We start from the raw sequence: 8,657 nt of genomic DNA on the forward strand, positions 1-8,657 counted from the left end.
TTCAGCGAAGGCGTAATCAGTTGCGTCTTGTCGAGAACTTTGAACGGTCTTCCCGTCAAACACCTTGAGAGGGGCGACCGATTGAACGGGTTGTTGTCCGAGCTGGTAGACTTGGTGTATCCCTTTTATCTCCCTGATACCCGATTTAACGGGTTTTGTCGCCTCGATCATCTTGTCATACGACCTTTCAATAGAACGCGCATAGTCAGATGGCGGCGATGGTACAGGGTCATATAGATTCTCAACGGTACGCACAACTTTCACCGGATCTAGTGTCTTCTCGAAAGGTATCTCTGGCACTTTCGGTGCAAAAAATTTCTTCAACTCGGCCTGAACGGCCTCCACGTTTTCCTCTGGAGTTTTTTCCCAAGGTAATTTCTCAGTAGGCGGCAGTTGTTTCTCCTTTCTAGCTTTCTTCCTAGGCGGCGTACCGTTCCGCTTAACGGACGCTGTCTTACGCGGAGGATCTCGAGATGGTGGACTCACGCTGGGGTCCCTCTCAGGTAGGTGTGGACTTGGCTGCTCACCAGGACTGCCACCAGGAGGAGTCGATGGCATTTGCTGCTCATGTGTAGGAGTCGGTGGCATTTGCAAAAGGACGACGTACTTCTTCGGCCATAGGGCGAAACCGTGCTTGACATCGGCCAGTGTCCTCTCATCTTCACCTCTAGGAATATCAAGCTCCACTGTTTCAAAACCCGGAACAACTTCATCCACCCCGACACGAACACAGCCAGGTGGAATGGGCATATGATGGTGCATTGCTCCATCTTCACTTGGGTACGCATAGCCGACCGCCACCTTAATGGACGCGGTCCTGAATAACATATGTAGCTCGCAATCTGTCTTCTCCGTGACATAATCCACGGGGTAGCTTCCTCCACATCCGTCAAGATGCGAGGAACCGACACTGCTTCTTCGCTGAGATGGGGCAGCATCGGCTTGTGGATCCTGTAGAAACAGCGGCTGATCAGGTGCCCTCTGATTTGTCTCAAGAGCCTCCACCCTAGTTAACAATTCCGTTACAATGTCGGCGTCCTTCTTCTTCTTTCGCGAACGGCTTCTATAAGTGTCAGCGCTGTCCGGCCACGCTTCCTTCATGGTGAGACCTGGGCGAGCTCGTACCCGTCCAACGTGTTCAGGGTTCCCCAGAGCGAGTGTCAGCTCGTCATTCTCTCGATCGGGAATGTACTCTCCCTTTCTGACCTTTTCAACTGCATCTACAAGCTTCGGTACAATTGCCTCAATTTTTTCCTTCCATTTTCCCTTCGCAACGATCAGCCCTGTCTTTGGGTCCAACCCTGCCCCATGAGCGAACAACCAGAACTTGGACCGTTCGGGCCAGTCCCATGTCTGTGGAGTGATTCCATCATCCATCAGTTTATTCTCAAACGCTGTCCACTTCGGAATGGCACTCTTGTAGCCACATGATCCCAAATGATGCGGAAGTTTCTTCTTTGAAGCATTTTCGGTATTTTTCTTCGATCGAGACACAAAAGTAGACGATTGCTTATACTCCTTAAATGCGGCCCAGTGATCTTTTATCTTCACTAGATTATCATCGAATACTGGATCTTCATTCTTATATTTGTCCCATAAATTTTTCTTCCAGGTCTGGAATTGTATGGCCATCTTCTTCAATGTCCATTCCTTGACTTTATTCTTCTAGCCTTCCGTCATGTCTTCCGGTAGGCTGAACTTTGTCAGTAGCATGTTCCAAAGAAATTTTTGCATCGTGTCGTTGACATAACTAGCACCACTCTCCGCGTTCTTCGGCTTATGCCACTCTTGAATGCTGATCGGTACATGGTCCCTAACAATAACTCCGGCTTGACTTGTAAATTTGCGGCAAAACTCCTTGGGATGCTCTGGTTCACCATTATCCTTGAATGCCGTGAGGGCTAACCTGCCCTCGCCCTTTAGCACCCGCGTCGGGCCTCGTTTTGTTTTAACAGACTTGCTCGATGATCCAGAAGGCTAAAATAAAAAATTATTCGTTAATAAGTGCAATACAAATAAATGAATGCATCTAGGGATGAACACAGACTAATTGATACATAGATATACACCTCGCCGGAGTTTGTGATGGACACTTCATTGTCTTTTCTAACTTGTTCAGACTCAAGTCCCTCGCCAAAATCATTCAGAAAGTCTTCGAACTCGTCGTCATCTCCATCGTCAGGTTCCGGACCACGGGCACTCTCATAGATCAATTTCTGCACCGCTTCTTCCCTCTCCTCATCTCGGACGAAGGTGCCATCCTCCATACCTCAATGTCACTACAAAATTAAGAAATCAATTATATTTATTCCTCATGTGCAAGGGTTTCATACATAGCAAAATTAAGTGGGGTGTTCGAATATAGTAAGAAATAGTGGAACACCCTCACATAGCATTTAGTTCTTGTTGCAATTTTAATTTGGCCGAACCAGAGATGATGTCAATGATGCATGGCATGATGATATTTGAAATCCTCATGTTTTTCTGATGCAATAAGATATAAAGTTTGTGCAAATTGGAGTTGTAGAAAGAGAGTTATGAATATAACAAGTTTTATCATTTTAAGCCCAAATTAAAATGTTGTCCGATTTTTAGTTGTTCAAAAGTTTAAACAAACTTTATATATGGATAGATCATGTTTTTCTGATAGTTAAGGATATCAAGTTTGTAAAATTTGGAGCTGTAAAAGTGTATTTTTAAATACTTGGAAAAGTATCCAGATTTCAAATTTTCAGAAACAACAAAAATAAACAAAAATGGTTTTGGTTTAAGCCCAAGGGAATTCGAACCCAAGGCTGCGCGCGTGAGGGGGCAGGGTTGTAGCCAGCGGCCTACTTGATCAGTTTTGGAAACCACCGGGCCACAGGCAATGTAATGTTAGGGTGCGGTTAACTGAAATTTTCGACAGTTGAAACGGTGCACGGTGGCGACGGTGGTCCTTGCCGGAAGACAGATCAGCGACACGGCGACGAACTGCTAAAACTGTAACATAAAAACTGGCCCTCATCGCAGTGTCGAAGGGATACGGCACCGGCGAGAGAGAGGAGAGATTGTCGCCCTCCATCTTCCCGAAGCCGTTGAGCACGACCGGCGTCGTCGGAGCCGCCACCGTCATCCCTCTGCCAGCGCCTCAAATGTGAAATTTCCTTGGGACCGACTCTTGCAACATCGGCGGTTAACCCCCACCGCAATCACTACAAGCTCGGCGAGCAGTCGTCGCTGGCACAAATCAGCTGCCCGAACGCCGAGGCGTCCACTCCATTGCACCCGCCGTCCAGGAACACCTCGAGCAGCAGCCCGTGCGCGTCCGCGACGTGTCCGTCCGCACGGAGCAGGCCGACCAGCTCCGCTAGCGCCGGCGCGTCCCACCGCAGGCCGCTCCGCACCGCCTCCAGCGCCACATCCCTGGCCGCGGCCGCGTCCCCGGCGGACACGCACCCGGCGACCACGATGCCAAACGTCCTGACATCCGGCGGGCACCCGGCGCGCTCCATGCAGCCCACCATCAGGCGGGCGCCGGGGAGGTCCCCTTTCCTGCACAGCGCGGCGGCGTCGACCGCATCAGCCACCTCTCCGACTCCCTCCTCCGCGAGATCGTCTACTGCCTCCCCGCCAAGGACGCCGCCCGCACCGCCTTGCTCGCCGCGCGCTGGCGCGGCGTCTGGCGCTCCACGCCGATAGCCCTCGTCGACACCCACCTGCTCCCCAGCGGCGCCAGCGCCAGCTCGATGGGCGTCGACATTGGCGACGCATTCCGTCGAGCACCTGGTGTGCAGCGTCGACGGGTGGTGTGCGGCGGCGTTGCGCGGATGGCGACGGCCTCCAGCAGGAACGGCGGCATGGCGCGCAGCGGCGGCGGCCACGGACTCGCGCGGTGGCGGCGCATCGGCGGCGGGCAACGGCGCCGGAGAAGGGGAGGGAGGCGACGGGGGCGGTGCACTACATACCTGCGCCGGAGACGGGGACGGGGGCGACGGGGGCACGCGCGGAGAGGAGCGGCGCGTGGACGAAGGCGATGGACTGCTGCGGCGTGGAGAGGTTCACGGCGACGGCGTGGCGAGGTTCACGGCGACGGCGTGGCGAGGTTCTGCGCGCGTCTGCGTGTGTGAGAAACAGAGGGATTTGGGGGAAATTCTGCGTCTGCGGCTAAGTGAAAGAGAGGGGAAGCCCTTTAGTACCGGTTGGTAGCACCAACTGGTACGAAAGACCTTTCGTACCGGTTGGTGGTACCAACCGGTACCAAAGGTTTTTTTTTTGTTTTTTTTTCTTTTACTGTTTTCTTTTCTTTTGCTGTTTCTTTTCTATTTCTTTTTTATTTTCTGTTTCTTCTTCCTTTTCTATTTCTTTTTCTTTTCTTTTGTGTTTCTTTTCTTTTCTTTTTATTTTCTATTTCTTTTCTTTTCTATTTCTTTTCTATTTCTTTTTCTATTTCCGTCTGTTTTCTTTTCTATTTCTTTTTTATATCCTTTTTTATATTTCTTTTATATTTCTTTTCTGTTTGTTCTTTCTTTTCTGTTTCTTTTTATTTTCTTTTGTGTTTCTTTTCTTTTCTTTTTATTTTCTATTTCTTTTCTTTTCTATTTGTTTTCTATTTCTTTTTCTATTTCCGTTCGTTTTCTTTTCTATTTCTTTTCTATATCCTTTTTTATATTTCTTTTCTATATATTTTCTAATTCTTTTCTATATATTATCTATTTCTATTCTTTACTCCCGCCACGACGCCGTCCGCGCGGGAAACTTTCCCGCCACGTACGACGGAAAAAGGCGGGAAAGAAAGGGCAGGAATAAAATTTTATTACGAGTGAACTCGAATTAAAAGTACATAGCTTAACTGAAAATTAAAGATACATGGCCAAATTCTACTGTTGGAGTCATTCAGTCATACTCGTGCCTAGCCCTGTAGTAGTCGCCACTGTAGGCATCGTAGTCGCCGTCATCATTGTCGCTGGCATCGGGGTCGCGATACTCGAACGTCGGCGGGTGAGCACGCGTGGGCTGGGACTGAGGGTAGCGCAGGCGGGGGCCACGGTAGGCCATGACGCCCTGGAGAGTCCGGCCGCGCCACCACATCCGACGGCCTGCCTCGTTGAAGTTCGGAGGAGGCGGGCCGCCCTCCTCGTGCCTGGCAAGCGCCCTCTCACGCCGATTGATGAAGAAGCTTTCCCAAGTCAGGCTGTAGTCGGGATGCCACTGGGGATTCCTCCGCTGCTCTGGCGTGAGCTCGAAGTAGTAGTGGTTCGTGATGGCCATCTCGCGCGCCACACCTAGAGGGACTGGAGGGACCGGTACGCCTCCTTCGCTTAGCAACCAGCCGGTCGGGACGCGGTAGCCCGACGGGCATGGGTAGTTCGAGGCGCAAAGCGCCTCCGCCTCCCGGGGGATTAGAGATGCGATGGAAGCCATGGGAGAGAATGATGAGGTTTGCAGATATGAGTCTAGATGTGATATGTAAATGATGGCCAAGCCTACATATATATAGTGAAAAAATGGCGGGAAGACAGAGGCGGGAACCGGTGGAAAGCGCGGGAAGAAAATAGGCGGGAAGACAGAGGCAAACCTTTAGTACCGGTTGGTGGGTGCAACCGGTACTAAAGCTATCGGCAGGATAAGGACGCCCTGCTCGATGAGATAAAGTATGTAGCGCACGACGCCCTGTCGGTGGGATAAGGACGCGTGGCAAACCTTTAGTACCGGTTGGTGGGTGCAACCGGTACTAAAGCTGTCGGTGGGATAAGGACGCCCTGCTCGATGAGATAAAGTATGTAGCGCACGACGCCCTGTCGGTGGGATAAGGACGCGTGGGTAACCTTTAGTACCGGTTGGTGGGTGCAACCGGTACTAAAGCTGTCGGCAGGATAAGGACGCCCTGCTCGATGAGATAAAGTATGTAGCGCACGACGCCCTGTCGGTGGGATAAGGACGCGTGGGTAACCTTTAGTACCGGTTGGTGGTTGCAACCGGTACTAAAGTTGTCGGCAGGATAAGGACGCTCTGCTCAATGAGCTAAAGTATGTACCGCACGACGCCCTGTCGGAGGAAGAAGAAGACAAAGTAGAAGCGGCGCCGTGCCTATAAAAGGAGCATCGATACACCATGTGAAGCAGCTCAACAAGCCAACATGGATAGAGAGTTTCATCACCATGGATGGAGGAAAGGGTTGGGAAATCTCCCGTGGCGGAACTTTTCGAAGATGCCCTTGGTGCACACGCCCTATGGCATCTTCGGAAGTTCCGCCTCGGAAAAATTTCCCTGCAAGCCCGTGGAAGACTCCATCTCCTCTAACAATGTTGGGGAAAGGGTTGAGAAATCTCCCGTGGCGGAACTTGTCGAAGATGCCCTTGGTGCACACGCCCTATGGCATCTTCGGAAGTTCCGCCTCGGAAATTTTTTCCTGCAAGCCCGTGGAAGACTCCATCTCCTCTAACAATGTTGGTGAAAGGGTTGGGAAATCTCCCGTGGCGGAACTTCTCGAATATGCCCTTGGTGCACATGCCCTATATATGGCATATTCGGAAGTTCTGCCTCGGAAAAATTTCCCTGCAAGCCCGTGAAAGCTACTTAACTAGTAAAACAAGCCAACCATCTCCATTGTTAATATCTTACATACAGTAACATCATTACACAAAAGTGATTTCCATATTGAGATACACAAGTTATGATCCCTATATGTAGCTAGCTAGTCTTCTGAGTTTTCTTCGTCCGTTTCCCTTTCTTCTTACTGCGACGCAACCATGGACAATCTTCATTGTTTAAGATGATGCTTGGGTTAATTTTTACCTTGAAAGGTGGAATATCGTCAAACTTATTATAATCTTCTCACATGTCTGTCTTGTCCTCTACTCCCACGATGTTTCTTTTTCCTGAAAGAACTATGTGCCGCTTTGGCTCATCGTATGATGTGTCCTCTTGCCTTTCTTTTCTTTTTTCCGGTTTGCTAGACATATCCTTCACATAAAAAACCTGAGCCACTTCACTGGCTAGGACGAATGGTTCGGTGTCGTACCCTAGATTCTTGAAATCCACTGTAGTCATTCCGCATCGCGGGTCTACACATGCACTCGTCTTTCAGGTTGAACCATTTGCACCGGAACAAAGGGACCTTGAAATTAGGTCCATAGTCAAGTTCCCATATCTCCTCTATGTACCCATAATATGTGACCTTGTTCCCATTGCCATCTTCTGCATCAAAGCGGACACCACTGTTTTGGTTGGTGCTCTTTTTGTCTTGGGCGAAAGTGTAAAATGTGTTCCCATTAATCTCGTACCCTTGAAAAGTCGATATAGTAGAAGATGGTTGCTTGGCCAACAAGTACAGCTGCTCGTCATCGGTGACATTCATGAGACGTGTTTGCAACCAACCGCCGAAAGTCTTCATGTGTTCTCCATCAATCCAATCTTCACGTTGCTCCGGGTATTTAGAGCGTAAGATATCCTTGTGTTCCTCTTTGTACGGAGCCACCAAGATGGAATTATGTAGAACTGTGTAGTGTGCTTGAGTGAAAGAATGTCCGTCCATACACGTTGCTGATTTCTTTCCTAGCGTGCCTTTTCCACGCAGTCTCCCCTCATAGCGCGATTCAGGAACACCGATCGGCTTAAGGTCAGGAATAAAGTCAACACAAAACTCAATGACCTCCTCTGTTCCATAGCCCTTGGAGATGCTTCCTTCTGGCCTAGCACGGTTATGAACGTACTTCTTTAAGACTCCCATGAATCTCTCAAAGGGGAACATGTTGTGTAGAAATACAGGACCGAGAACGCCAATCTCTTCGACCAGGTGAACTAGGAGATGTGTCATAATATTGAAGAAGGATGGTGGGAACACCAACTCGAAGCTGACTAGACATTGGACCACATCCTTCTGTAAATTTTGTAGAGTAAGTGGATTGATCACCTTCTGAGATATTGCATTGAGGAATGCACATAGCTTCACAATGGGTACTCGAACATTTTCCGGCAGAAGCCCCCTCAATGCAACCGGAAGTAATTGTGTCATAATCACGTGGCAGTCATGAGACTTTAGGTTTTGAAACTTTTTCTCCGACATGTTTATTATTCCCTTTATATTCGACGAGAAGCCAGACGGGACCTTGATGCTACTCAGGACTTCAAAAAAGATCTCCTTCTCCTCTTTGGTAAGAGCGTAGCTGGCAGGACCTTGATACTTCTCTGGATTCAGGTTGTTTCCTTCGTGGATACTTTGCTGGTCCTGCCGTGCATCCGGTGTATCTTTTGTCTTCCCATACACGCCCAAGAAGTTTAGCAGGTTCACGCAAAGATTTTTCGTCACGTGCATCACGTCGATTGCAGAGTGAACCTCTAAGAATTTCCAGTAGGGTAGCTCCCAAAATATCGACTTCTTCTTCCACATGGGTACGTGTCCGTCAACATCATGCGGAACAGATTGTCCGCCGGGACCCTTTCCAAAGATCACTTTTAAATCCTTGACCATATCATATATAACTTCCCCAGTAGGGCGGGTAGGCTTCGTTCGGTTATCTGCCTCACCTCCGAAATGCTTTCCTCTCTTTCTTACGTGATGTTGTTTTGGAAGAAATCGACCATGCCCCAGGTACACATTCTTGTTTCCCAAATAATTACTGTCAGTCTCACCCAAACAGTGTGTCCATGCATTGTATCCCTTGTTTGACTGCCCT

Source organism: Lolium perenne, chromosome 4 (assembly GCF_019359855.2).
Source record: "Lolium perenne isolate Kyuss_39 chromosome 4, Kyuss_2.0, whole genome shotgun sequence".
Lineage (NCBI taxonomy): Eukaryota > Viridiplantae > Streptophyta > Magnoliopsida > Poales > Poaceae > Lolium > Lolium perenne.